Source organism: Oryctolagus cuniculus, chromosome 10 (assembly GCF_051225735.1).
Source record: "Oryctolagus cuniculus isolate XC-2025 breed Fujian yellow rabbit chromosome 10, ASM5122573v1, whole genome shotgun sequence".
Taxonomy (NCBI): domain Eukaryota; kingdom Metazoa; phylum Chordata; class Mammalia; order Lagomorpha; family Leporidae; genus Oryctolagus; species Oryctolagus cuniculus.
In genome coordinates this window covers 125,893,848-125,907,543 of record NC_142876.1, presented here as the reverse complement: position 1 = coordinate 125,907,543, position 13,696 = coordinate 125,893,848, and the positions used below count along the sequence as shown (strand labels likewise).

At 48.9% G+C, this 13,696-nt stretch overlaps 1 protein-coding gene and 1 long non-coding RNA gene across 3 annotated transcripts in view; one reads left to right on the top strand and one right to left on the bottom strand.

Annotated features, from left to right (window-relative positions):
* Nucleotides 1–3,708: 3,708 nt before the first annotated feature.
* Nucleotides 3,709–11,003, bottom strand: LOC138844155 (uncharacterized). The gene is made up of 2 exons (XR_011379693.2): nucleotides 10,039–11,003; nucleotides 3,709–6,797 (listed from the first exon to the last, which is right to left on the bottom strand). It is a non-coding gene; the product is annotated as an uncharacterized LOC138844155 (long non-coding RNA).
* The window catches only part of CNTN6 (contactin 6), a 251,120-nt gene continuing 247,672 nt past the window's right edge, over nucleotides 10,249–13,696 (top strand). The window contains exon 1 of one of the 2 annotated variants that reach the window (XM_051831866.3): nucleotides 10,249–10,724. The gene's annotated coding sequence lies outside the window, so the exon portion shown is untranslated. The remainder of the gene's footprint in view (nucleotides 10,725–13,696) is intronic. The other variant, XM_070051246.2, reaches the window with a different exon arrangement.

Here is a 13,696-nt window from a genome sequence, read left to right as displayed (position 1 = left end):
GGAAAATCACTGTATTTTCAAGACGTAACTTTGGGGATTTCAGGCCTGACCCGGCGCTCATGGGTGGGAAGGAGACCAAGAAGAACCTGGAATGACTATGTGCTTCCTTGGAGGGAAAGGAGAGCGTCCAGACTCGGCCTGTCTCAGAATTGCTGTGTAGTGCTCTGATGGCTGGCATCTGACAAGCTGTGACCATGTTAGAGTGTGGGATTTGGAGACACAAAAACACAGACCATGGTCTGTGTGCTCAGTGGGGTCATGGAAACACCCCACAGCCAGCCAACTAAGCCTTCTAACTGGCTTCCTGCCACGGAAGAGGCACTGTGGGAGAAAGAAACAACTGGAAGATCCCTGCATATCCTGGGCCTTCCTCACAGCCAGGCAGAACCGAGAACTCTGGAGAAACAACACATCAGGACGGGTGGTGGGAGTCGGGCCCACTGGCAGAATTTGGGAGCTGCGGGGTTGGCCTCCGTGGGCTCTGCAGTAACAACGTGCACCAGCACATGGACCAGCAGGTGCAGCTGATGGCCGCTGTGTGCCCTGACAGCGGGAGCCCTAGGTGCCGGGGCTGTGCTGCGTGTGTCGCGTTCCCTGGACGACCTGCGCACAGCCACGGGCGCCTGGTGAACGGGCCTGCAGAGTGCACTTTCTCAACCCCCGAGGAAGGATGCAGACGCTGCTTGTCTCCTGGGAGTGACAGTCCCACGTTGTCTCGGTCTGGTCCACGGCTGAGTTAATTCTCCCACACGGTCCTGGAGCTGGAGCTGGGAGTCCACTGAGCCTCCATCATCACTGGCTTGTGCCGTGTCACCCTGACTGACCTGGTCAGCGGCAGAGGCAAGTAACTCGGATGTCCTGTTAAGACCAACATGCTCTACTGGGGACAGAGCCCTGGGGCCGTGGGACCCGAGATCTCTGCAGGCCACCGGGCATCTTTGGCATCCTCAGACACCCCTTGTAAGCCCAGGGCAGCTCCCTCACTGCTGCACTGTGCACCCTCTTTCCTCGAGAAGAGCCACGCCTCCTGGCGGGTTTGGGACTTCTGAGCCGGCGTATGTGGTACTTGGACTCCAGTGAGAGTGGTTGTGGACACACATGGGTCCCGGTGACCAGTGGGAAGGATTCCGGGAAAGAGAAGCATGGATCTTGGGAGTTGGAGTCTCAGTGAGGAGCGCGGTTCTGTTCCTTCCTCACGTCTGCCGTGAGTGTCCAGCAGAGGGCACCCACTGCAAGGAGGCCCTGCAGCCAAGTGCTGGAGAGCCCCCTGCGAATGCTGGTCATGCCCTCTTCTCAGCCACGCAGCTGCCAGGGCCACGAGCCCAGGGCTCCGAGATGGGTGGAGGCTGTGTGCGGATCCTGCCGTGTGGGCTCCCTCCACGTGTAGGTGCCTGGCCCCTGCTGCAGGCTCGTCTGCTGCCACAGAACAACTGGGGCTCCTCCACACAGCTCTTTTCCTCAAGGAGTCCGGGCACCCTGGGCAGTCACTGAAGGGAGCAGTGACTTGCTACCAGATTTGACAGCGCAGGATTCAGATTTCCCTTCTGCTGCTGCCGGTCCATCTGAAGATGTCACGAAAATCTAATGAACCATCAGGGGATCTTATCTATCATTGCAGGCCACCAAGGGGCCCATTAGGGTGACAACAGGAGAATGGCAGTGGGGCTTCCAGCAGTTTTGCTGTGCTTCCTGTCACTCAGAGGCGACGGCCCCAGGTAATCATGGAGTTGCTAGTTCAGCTAAGCAGACTGTTCCAGAGATAGCCCGTAGAGCTGAGGTCAGAGCTGTAGGATGGGGCATGTGCAGGAAACCTACAGACACCACATGGCCGCAAGCACGGCGGTGCAAATCGGGGACACGGGAACCGAGGGCAGAGGCGCACCCAGTCCTTGCATCTGCAGCATGTGTGCTTCCCATCTGCGCAGCGTCAGATCTCCAAGCTCAGAGGCCCTGGATCCTAAGGGGGAAGTTTTTTGAGCGACACAGTGATGGCTATGTGCCTCCTACCTGATTTCTATAGTCATCTAAATCCAGTGAACCACACAATAAAAAAGCAGTAACACCCAGTGGCCTCATTAACCACTAGTGCCGTAGGGGGCCTCATTTGCTGCTGGACACTGGGGTCTGCTCATGTGGCTCCAGAGGTCTGGACTGGTCCCTGGAGAATCTCCTGAGTGTCCTTGCTGGGCCAAGATTGAGCAGAGACAGATTCAGCAGTTTCATCCCAGTAGGAAATGGGTCAAAGGGTGCAGTCTCTAAATAGGTGGGAAACTCAGAAAAGTCAGATTGCCAGCCGAGGGTAAGGGGGTGTCCAGATTTTTGGTAAATGAATCAAGTGTTTGGTATCCCTTAAAACCTAAGATCTCCAAAGCCTGCAGCCCCTAAGTCATGGCAGGGAATGTGTCTGACTCCAGCCAGAAACTGGGGCTGCTATTGACTGACTTAATGAAGGTTCTGGGTAGATCTGACTGTTGCAGAGTGGCTATGGTGCTCCATGCCTTTTATGCACCAGGGCAGATCTCTTCTGCCTGATCCAGCATTCATGCTAACCCTTCAGCCAGCCTAGCACAGGTGGTACGGGACAGAGTCTTACCTCTGGCACTCTCACTTTGACCCAGCACATTCTCTAATCTCACGACACGGAGTCTCACACAGACCTGAATGTCACTCACCGATTCATGCACCCGCACACCCCGAACATCAGTCTTTGACCAGTGTGTGGAGTGGTTGTTCGCGCCCTGTGGCCAAGGACAGTGATGGGTGTTCTCTTCTTTTGCTCTCCTAATCGGCCTGCACCGTGTGATGAGGTGATGGGCGCATTGTCCCTGAAGAGCGGAAGCCCGCAGTCAGTGCTCCACGCTCGTCCTGGCTGCAGCAGGAGTCACGCTCAGTGTTGCAAGCCCAGCAACGCCTGCCTTTTTGGGATGCCTTCAGCTTTTCTTCACTGTTTCTGTGCCTCCCCGCTGCTCTCTGAGATAACATTTTCAAATGAGCTACACACAGGTGACCAAAGACACGTCCTGACTCAGGCTCTGCTCCTGGGAACACCCAGGCCACAGCAACTGTGTTTCAGAAAGCGACCCCTCTGTGACTGTCGTGCGCAGATGGCCTCAGCATTCGAGTCTGAAGACAGGGCTGACCGAGTTTCTCTCCCACGTCTGCAAGACAGACAAGAGGTCCTCCAGGCTGGGCTTGCTGGGCAGCTCCCCTGGACTGAGGTGTGGGCGCCAGCAGGGAGGTCTCTGCCCCACGTACCTTTCGTTCCTTGGCCTCCAGGTTGTCCCCGGGTGCTGTGCTCTGCTGCTGTGGCAGGGGAGCAGGAAGGTGGTGACAGGTGCACAGGGCCTGCAGCAGCTCACAGTGGCTTCTTCCTGTACCTCTCTCAAAGCAACTCACCCATCCCAGCCCCAGAACCAGGGGTGGAGTTCTGTCTACAGGGAGGCAGGAGCAGGAGTGTGGATTCAGTCAAGTAAGGAACTGGGACCCACACACCAAGCTACCACAAGGGGATGAAAGAAATGCAGTATGTTGTCTGTGAAAAGCCAGTGCAGTATTTCTGCTAGTGGTGCCACTGGGCCAGTAGGTAAACTCTGTTTGATGCAAACTGCTGAAATTCGTGATTTTGTCTATCTGGCATTTTCATAAATTACACCCAAGAAGAGGGAACCCAGGCCGTTGTTTAAGCAGCTAAACACTTGATGAGTATCCTGGTTTTAGAGTTTATGTGTTTTTAAAAAATATTTACTTATATAAAAGCAAGAGTTTCAGAGAGAGGAAGAGACAGAGATCTTCTGTCTACTGGCCCATTCTGCAAGTGGCCACAACAACCAGGGCTGAGCTAGGCTGAAGCCAGAAGCCAGGAGCTTCATCTGGGTCTTCATGCGGGTGGCAGAGGCCCAAGGCTTGGGCCATCTTCTGCTGCTTTTCCCAGGTCGTTAGAAGGGAGCTGGATCATAAGTGAAGCAGCCAGGACACAAACTAGTGCCCAGATAGGATGCCAGCATCGCAGCAGACAGCTTTACCTGCTGTGCCACAATGCTGGCCCTGAATCTCTGTGTTTTGACTTTTTCAGTCTGAGCAGGAAATAGGATACAATAATTACAATTCATGGGGAATCTCTCGATTTTGAGGGTTAAAAAGATTAGAGTAGAAAAAGAACTGCATCAATGAAATACATATATTTTCACTGGGTCCCATGCAATTGACCATATAATTTAGAAATATCACAATGAGCCTTGTGTTAGATAATACTGCTGAAACAGTGAACGTCCTACAGAGCAATGGCCACTCATTAAGACTCAGTGTCTGGTCCAGCAGGTGGCAGGAGTCCCAGGAGACAATTGTCAGTGTCCTTCTGTGGCTCATGTCAAGAGGCCAGGTGTTCCCCACTCCCTGGTGGAAGTTATCACCTGGAACAGTTCTTCTATTTTACATGAACATATTCAAGGGGCTTGAACTGAATTATTGAGAAAGCTTTCCAAAGCATGCATTTTCCTACCATGTGGTTGTAGGAGAATATATGTATTTCACCAATGATTTCCTGCTGGAAAAACAGTATTTTTCATGGCAAAATGCAGTTTCTCTTTTTTCCCCAGAGGGAATTGAAATTTTGAATATCTGTAAAATTGCACGTATGAGGTGTAAAGTGAGAAAAACGGATTTTGTTTGGGGTAAAAGACGAAGCGAATGGCTCTCCTGTGCTCTCCCTGTGCTTTTCCTGGGGGAGGGTGGACACAATGCCTGGAGCGGGTTTCTCCTCCTGAGGTTCCAACCCCCACGTCTCAGTCACCTAAAAGAGAAAGGAAAGGGAGGATCCTGGAATTCCTTGCATCTGTTACTGTCTTCTACCCCTTATCAAGGACCGGGGTAGGGGGTGGGGGGAGGGATAAATGTGCAGATTGAGATCATTTTCACAAAAAACATAAATAATTCTTGCAGGAATACACATCTTAACTATCTAGTTAATTATTAAAGTCCAAATAGCAGTTTAAAGCATTATACTTAAAAAAAAAACTTTTACTAGCTTTAAGGAATGCAGACAATGATAAAAACCATAGCCATGTTTTTGTCTTGCATCTGATTCCAGTGGATGGAGCAGAGTCCCCACACAGGGCTCAGGACGCAGACAGGGAGCTAAGTGGGCCTGGGTGCAACCCCTGGGTGCGCTTTGACAGTCTGGTTGCTCCTGGCTACAAATCTTTCCAAACCCCTTCTGCTTAGGGCTGTTGTAAGGACTAAGTGAGATTCTAGAGTGTGAATCTGGCCTGTGGGAAGCACTCCAGGAATTACAGCAAATTGTTCATGTTTAGGCACAATTGGGAAAATTGTGACAGAGAAAAAGACAATCTCATAATTTTTAAAGCTATATATTTAGCATGGTTGTGCATACTCATCAGTACATCCAGACCAAAATAACACCAAAAATAAACAAGCAAAATCAGTAAGTAACACCAAAAACACACCAACCAGTCGAGTTGCTGCACCATATGTCATTAGAATGACTGCACCTGCCAAGTAAGTTCTCACAGAGTCACTAATGTTGTGGGGATTTCTGTACAAGAATTGCAAGACTCACAACCGATAGTCGTAGCTTCCTGCAGGAGATGGAATGGGTCCTCATGCTTACAACACCACTAGCTCACCCATGAAGAGAGTGCTGGGAAAGTGTTAGGAGAGGGCAGACCCTGGGTTCCAGGAGCACAGAGGAAAGGCAGGGGTGAGGGGAGTCCTTCCTGAGACTGAGGAATGGAGTAGGTACTTCAGTGTTTTGTGGCAAAGGGATGCTGCCATCGAATTCCACCTGTCTGGCTGTGCCCACAGCAGGGGCTCCTGCAAACCGTGTGGTCCCAATTGGACAGGGTGGAAATTGTGTTGACCTGGTGTTCCCGCCGTGTTCCTAGTGCCTGGGGAGCTGCAATTCTAAGCGTCAGCAAGTGGGGAAGAAGTGATTCCAGCACAGAAATCAGCTGCCATGCTGCAGGCAAACGGCACCACCTGCGCATAGAAAGACTATCCGATTGAGTCCAGCTGTTTGATGATCATAGGAAAAATACGAAGGAACAGACATTCTTAATGCTCAAGCCCTGACTTCTGATCCACCCCCCTACTGATGCACCTGGAAAGCACTGGAAGATGGCCCAGGTTCTTGGCCCCTTCCACCAACATGGAAGACCCAGATGGAGCTCTGGGCTTCTGCCTTCAGCCTGGCCCAGCCCCAGTCACTGTGGCCATTTGGAGAGTGAACCGGTGGGTGGAAGATCTTTTCCTTTCTTGTCTCTCCCTCTCTTTCTCTCTGAAATGCTAAGTCTCAAGTAAAAATAAGTAAATCTTAAAGAAAGTAAGAAAGCTGTGAGAACTCACATGTAGGAGAGAGATACAGATTGAAAAGAGATTGTGAAGATGTTACATGAGCATGAAGTTGAAGTCCATTGAATAGCTGGGTATGGGTGCACAGTTCACACACGCATACAAGACCAATTGCGATGTACAAGTGTGTCACTTTATCCAGGGGCATTCAACAACAAAACACGTAATGCAAAGTCTTCTTCAAAGATACTTCTTTCATTTTAAAGGGATGTTATGTGTGGAATCCTGAATGTGCCTTTCACAGAATTTGACAAGCCAAGTAAACACAAGGATGCATGCGAACCTTGAGGACTCCACTGGTGCGTGTGGGCTCCTGAGCAAGTCAGCCGGGGTTTCCCCTGTGCAGGGGCTCCTGCACAGCTCCGCTTGCTGCCTTGTGTCTCCATCTCCTTCGTAGAGTGGAAAGTGATTACATCAAACAGCTCCAGTTACTGTGAGGATTGAATAGAGGACTGTTACCTGTGAATGATAAGGCTACAACCTGCCGCATCTTTTGGGCTACAAAAGTTACCTGTCCATATCACCATCACCATCTCCATTGTTTACTGGAAAACCTGATTGAACCTGGATGACTCAGGCAGGTGCCAGCAAAAGATCAGACAGGCAGTCTTCCTTGTTCTACTAAGATCAGTAACAGCAATGTATTTGTGGAATGATAGCATTATCTATTTTTATTCTTCCAAAGCTGTTATGAGAATGTGCCACCCTGTAATTCATTAGACCCAACTTCGTGGAAACGTGCCTAACACGAAGTGGAAGGCACCCCTTTGCACAGTGTGGTAAGATTTGTCGGATGCATGGCACAGCGGACCGATGCCCCGGTCTGAGACTCTGCTTTCGCTCACATGAGTTCCCTGGTGTGTGCTTGGAATTAATCTCCCATCTCAGCTCCAAACAAACATTCTCTGTTTCAGTCAGGGCAGCATTGCTTTGCTCTTCCTGGAGATCCTTTCTCATAGTAACACTTATGGAATTATTCCAAGGTATATCAGCAATTCATGCCTTTTACTTTTTCACTGGCATTAAGTTTATGAACACACCACAGTTTTAACATTCACCTAGCAGTGGTTATTAGTGTTGCTGTCCACTTGTAGCTGTCAACAGAGAGTCCCCTTTATATCTCTGGGTGGGAGCAGGCAGGTCTCCATTTCTTCTGGGCAAGCAGGTAAAGTTTCTCTGTATTGTTGTTCTAAGAATCTTCCAATTGTTTTTTCAAAATAGGTGTAGCATTTGCAGCCCTATAAGCAAGGTACAGGTTGCCTCTTCTTAAATGTTTTTGGTGTTTTTAGTGTTTTTACATCTGTCTTGCTAATGGTTAAATGGGTTTTATTTACCTTTTCTGATGAATAATGATGTTGAACCCTCCTTTATATGCCTAAATGTTAACTACATCGCGTGAAATGTCTGTTCACATCCTTTGTTCATTTCACTCACTGATTGGATTTTCTCTCTTTATAGTGCTGTGAAAACTCCTTAATGGCAGCTCTCCAAGATCAGCAGTTTTTTTTTTAATTTTCATGCAAACACTTGTTTTTGTTTGTGTTTTGTGATTTGTGGAGTTTTCTGTTTGTGTGTGTGCATGCATGAGTCCTAAGGGGTATTTGAATACACCTACAGGTCATATATTTCTTCTTTAAGTTTTGAACTTTTATGTTTTAAGTTATTGTTCTGCTCGTTCATGTGGTGCATGGTGTGAGGACAGGGTTAATGACTGTTTTTTCCCAATGAAATCCCTTTGTGCAGCACAACTCCTTGACCCCTGATGCTCTTGTAGCTGAGTTGCTTTGACACCATGCTGACGTCTGCTGGTCACAGGAGTGTGTATCTCTGTCTGTGTTCTGTTGACCTGTGCTACCATCTCTGTATTGCCCTGATGGCTTCAGGTTAGTGCTAAGTTGTGGAATCATGGGCTAAGTTCCCTAACCTTGTTCTCTGTCATCTGACTTCACTTTTCTTGATGATTTTCATTGCCATATAAATTTTGCCATCAGTTGCTGAGATTTTGACTGAACATATTTAAAATCTAAATGCCCACTGAGGGATAGTTGACCTCTAATAGATAATAGGTTTCTGATCCATGAACATGGTATATTTCTTCACTTAGTTATATCTTATTTAGCTTCTCTCAGCAATTCTTTGTAGCTTTGGTGCAGACTTACTCTAGGCCCTTGGTGCCTTCTCTCCACCCCAACTTTGAAGCATTAATAAATGAGAAGGTGTCAGCACAAGGACCTCGGAAAGAGCAGCCAGTGAGGAAGAAGGAAAGCAGGTGGCTACGAAAAGAGGAATAAAGTAAATTGTGACAAATTGAGTGCAGTGAGGGCTAAGAGCTGGCTGTTGGGTTTTCAATGTGGAATTCAGTGCTGTGTTTGGCCAGAGATGTTTACAGGGGACAGTGAGGGCAAAAGACAAGTTGAAGTATAATTCCAGATAGAATGAAGGGGGGTGACCTGACAGTGAACACAGACAGCTTTCTCCAAGGTGATTTTACTGTAGAAAGAAGCTGGGAAGTGGAAGGAAACGTGCATTCGGAGAGGTCAAGTTTTCTGATGGGCTCCAGATAGCTCCAGATATGCTGATCTGCAGGAGCCCTGGCTCTGAGGCACAGACGGGCCGCTGGCAGCCCCATGGGCATCTGGGACCCGCAGGGTCAGAGCCCCATGCTGGCCTGGTCTGAACAAGCCGCGCTTTTCCCAGAGGGGCAGGCGCAAAGGCAGAGCTGGGGTCTGTTGCAGCTGTGGTGCCAGACGCTCTTGGCTCCATAGGAAGCAAGACAATCAGTTGTCTTTGAATTGCAGGTTTGGATAAAGAAGTGTCCTTAAACGGAAAGCATTTCCCTCCATGGGAAGACCCATACACGGTGGATGTTTTTATTATATATAGCACCATAGCTAAATGCATGCTGGCATTTCTGTATATAGACAATATTTTATACCCAGAGCGATAATTTTAAGGTAAAATTTGAAAGCTAGGTTAGGACAAATATTGCCCCTGTACCATTATTCACGTGACGTGTCTACCTGTGAAGTGGGGGACAGAGGGACAGGGCATGGCCCATTGTGAGTCCCCCTCCGCGTGTGGAGGTCGACAGTCCCGTGCTCGGGGCCCGTGCAGGGGTGACTGGGCAGCTGTCTGTGCAGTGTGGCTACTCACCTCCATGGCTGGTTGGCATGGAATGCAGTCATGGCGGGCCTCGCTGAGCCTAGAGAGCAGACCAAGGCCAAGAGCACTTTGGACTTGCCTACCTTAGATCTGAGGGTTTTATTTTCCCAATATTCACTTACTTTAAAATGATAGGAGTGTGATTTCCTTTTATGGCAACAGAAGACTGTCGAAGCTATTCCTCTGTGCCCATGTTGTAGCCACACGTGCATCCGCTGGCGCCTGTGCACGTGTGGACTGTTCATGCTCCTATGCGTGTATTCTCCATGCAGTGTGTCCCTTCTAAAACCAATGGCAAGACCTGCACACGTGAAGCAGTGTAGCTGGGCAACTCTGGGACCCCAAGGGCATTCCTCTCCTTGCAGGACTAGGAAGCCACACACACACACACACACACACACACAGACACACACACACACACACACGTGCATTCTCTCTGGAAACAAGAAATGCATGACTGGGAGGGCAGCAAGGCTGCTTTGGGCTGTTTCAATTCCACTTTCTTCATACCTGTATTTGAAAAATCCCATCGCAAAAGGTTTCAGTGCCAGGGCATACAATCCTTTGGTTTTACGTCCTTTTTCTCTCACCCTCGCTGTGACAGGAGCTACCGGCACGTTCCTGAGCGCTTGCCTTTGAGCTCAGCCTCAGCCCCTGCAGCGCCTGGGCCGGCTTCATCTTTGCTTGCAAATGACAATGCGGTGAAGCCAGGGGAAGGGAAGGATGACTTCCTTGGCTGTCGGGAGCCTGATGAGCAGTCGGTCTGACCCAGTTTTCAGGAGCGAGGTTTCCTGATGACCCGACAGGAGTGACTGCCTCCGGTGAAGGGAGGAGGCTGGAATGGCAGCAGCGCTCTGCTCCCAGGTCCTGTGAGGGGTGAGGAGGGGGAGCCACCTCCCGTGCGGGGGAACTCTCCTTGTGGGTGTTCCAAACAGAAGCTTCACACACGTGCTGCAGAACTAATTGTCTGGGTTCCGTCAGGATTGCAGCAGGAGAGGCGCGTATTTCTTGCTGAAGACCAGGGAAGAGCCGTGCGTCGCTCGGCGGATGCAGGGCTTGCTGTCCCAGCTGGGGAAGGGTCCCGTCATCTGCCAGAGGCACAGACATTCCGGAGGGCTGGTGGCTGCCTGGACGCACAGCATGCCTGGCTGAGAGCTCCGCAGAGAAAGCTGTCAGGATCCGGAGACGTTTGCCTGGTAAGATCTCCAAGTGCAGAATCGCTGTCTGCGGCAGGGAGAGCATGGCCAGGAAGCCTCAGCTTTTCTGCCTGCCAGGGGCTTTGTATCAGCGTCAGAGGCAGCAGCCGGGCCTGGGAGCGGGCTGCTTTACCTTGCTGTGTTTCTGTGATGCTAATGCCGACAAGCATTTGCTCCTGGGGGGGAAGTGTGCTGGCTCCTGTCCCCGCTGTCCCTGGCTGAGGGTGGGGATTATAATCAAGCCAGAGAAGGGAGACTGTGGCCGGATTTTCTGTGTCTGACTGGGCTTTGCTGCAGAAAAAACTAATGGGCAAGAGGGGATGACGGTGCTAATTCTGGAACTTTCTGAGAGCCACACGCCCTTTCTGTAATGGCAGCTGGAGAAATGAGGCTGCCAGATGTTTTCACACAAGGGCTGAGGGGTGGGGCTGCTGGTGTCTCTGGGGTGATCTAAAGGATGGCCCTGGAAAGTTTCCAGGGTGGGGGTGGGGGGAGCTTCCCCCAGGGGAGCAAAGCCAGCCCTGGGATCACATGGGCTCCTGGAATTTTGCCTGGCACTTTGCTTTGTACCCAGATTCTAGGGTTTCTTTGGCCACGTGCTCTCAGTGAACTTGTCAGCATTACGAGTCTCACAGTACTTGATGAAGTTTCAGGAGCTGATGACTTGGGAACAAAACTTCCAAGAGCTCTGGAGATCAGCCACCATGGCCACTGGGGCTTGGGAAAAGCTGAATTCCTAGTTCTTGCCTCTCCCAATGAAAACAACTCCTGTTTAAATAATCAGCATCCTGTGTCCTCTGAGAAGTGTCTACAGAGTGGCTGAATAGAAGTTATAGAGAGGAAAAACAGAGGGAATGGTAGAATCACACAGAATCAATTTGGAAAATGAGGTATTCATAATTGTATTCTACAGTGACAATGCTTTTCCAAGATATCTGTCAAAGAAGGAGCCATATGTGGAATACTGAATTGCTGGCTTTCAGCAGTTTTCATTTATCTGATGGGTTCGTTTATCGTCTGTTTTTATTGTCGTTATGTGTACTGCATTTTACAAGGAAGGAAGACGTTTGAGCAGTCTTGCCTGCATCTCCCTCCCACACATGTGTGTAAACACACATCTTCACAAAACACACACCCACAACACTGGCACAGTCTGTGTAACAAACGGAAATATGCAGTCATTTCTTCTTCCATGCTTCAGTGACAGTTTTTTCAGCAACAGCCCAAAGATCTCAAATATACAAAGCAGGAAGCATTTGCATCGGGCTGTATATGAGGTTATGAAAATGCATAACTTATCACAGCTTAGCAGGAAGCCATCCAGGCGGGCTGTGTTTCTAGAGAAGTACCAGGATACGTTTTTAGAGTTTCCATGGAACTTTCCTTAATGAGAACAACTTCACTTGGTCATCTAGAAAATGATTGCATGCACTGTTTGTTCGGAACCCAGACAAAAGTCAATTATGCCGTGAAAGGAATGGAAAGTGGATTAGGTGATTTAATGCTTCTCTTTTTTTATAAATGAAAATGCAGTGATAGTATAAAAGTAAATTCATCTTTTTCATTCTTTCAGAGGTGCGGAAAGGATATGGACTACCTGGTTATTTAGTTACTGACATATTTATTTTATTAGCATATTAATTGGAATGTAGTAGCATAGGATGCTCATTAAAAATAACTCAAGGTAAACAAAATTGAAAAAATTCTCATCATCATGAAGACTACACTCATGCCTACTAAATTCATATAAAAAAGAGGAGAGAAAATGAAACAGAGGGATGAGGGGAGGAGAGAGAGAGACTTTTGTAGTAGTTTCTTATTACATATCTTGATTTTTAAAGAGTAAGACACTTAGATAATGTGATCAGTGATAGACAAATGTTCTTTTATAAGTATGCTATCTTTCCCTAAACTTAAAAAAGTGTCTAATTTAACTCCAAATTTTAGCAAATGTAAAAACATAAAGCTGAAAAGAGATATACTTCCAGCAAAATAACTAAATAGTTAAGAGCAAAAATTATGAAAATACCCTTAGTCTAAAGGCATCTTTCAGGATGCATGTTAGATATTAAGCAATCACTTCCAAGTCCTTGTTGTGAAAGGGAAATAGGTTTCACCTGTGCTCAGTGGTGCCCAGCCCAGCCACGCCCCCTGGATTCAGATGGTGCCATCATTTTACACCACTGAGGTGAACAGCATCTGCCTGCGGGCTACCCCGCAGCACAGCCTCCAGGTAGCACAGCTCACTTTGGAAGGGAATGGCTCCCCACCAACAGGCTGGTCCCACCCAGCTCCTCCCTCCGCCCCTCCCTGCCACTTGCTTCTTGCCATTAATAAGGACTGTGCTTCCAGTAAGGAGAAGGTGGCCGCCATGCTTCCTGTGTGCCTACTCCCTAACGCTCCTGCCTTCTGCCAAGTTGTCTTTCTTGGGTCAAAATAGTTTTTCTCCTCACAATGAGAAAGCATCTACAAGCATGGCTGGGGGCCGCTCGCATGCCGGAGGCTTTGTCAGGTCCTGTGCGGTGCCCTTCCCTGAAGCCTGTCTGCTTTCTCTGAGGGAGCTCCACGGGCCTCTTTGGTGGGGTTTGTTTTGTTTGTTTGTTTGTTTGTTTGTTTTGCCAGAACCTACCCTGCAGTTGTTCAGTCCTCATCAGCTTGTGCTTGAAGCTTACCCTACTCATTTGAATTTCTTTGCTCTCTGGATTTTCGTGGCACAGTTTCTTAGCTGGTGGCTGCCTTTTGGGAGTTCTGACAGTTTTCACTCTGCTTCTGTATCTCCATCAGACCCACCCGTTGTGGGCACGTTAGACCTCACTGGTCTTCCCGTCTGTCAGAGTCTCCAAATGTAGTCTCAGCGTTGCAACATTCCAGTTCATTTTGTATTATCTCCTGACGTTGGTGACTGCATCCCCACCAGCGTGGTTGTGTTAGGAGTTAGATGTGTGAGAGGATGGAGTCACGTAGATGGTAAG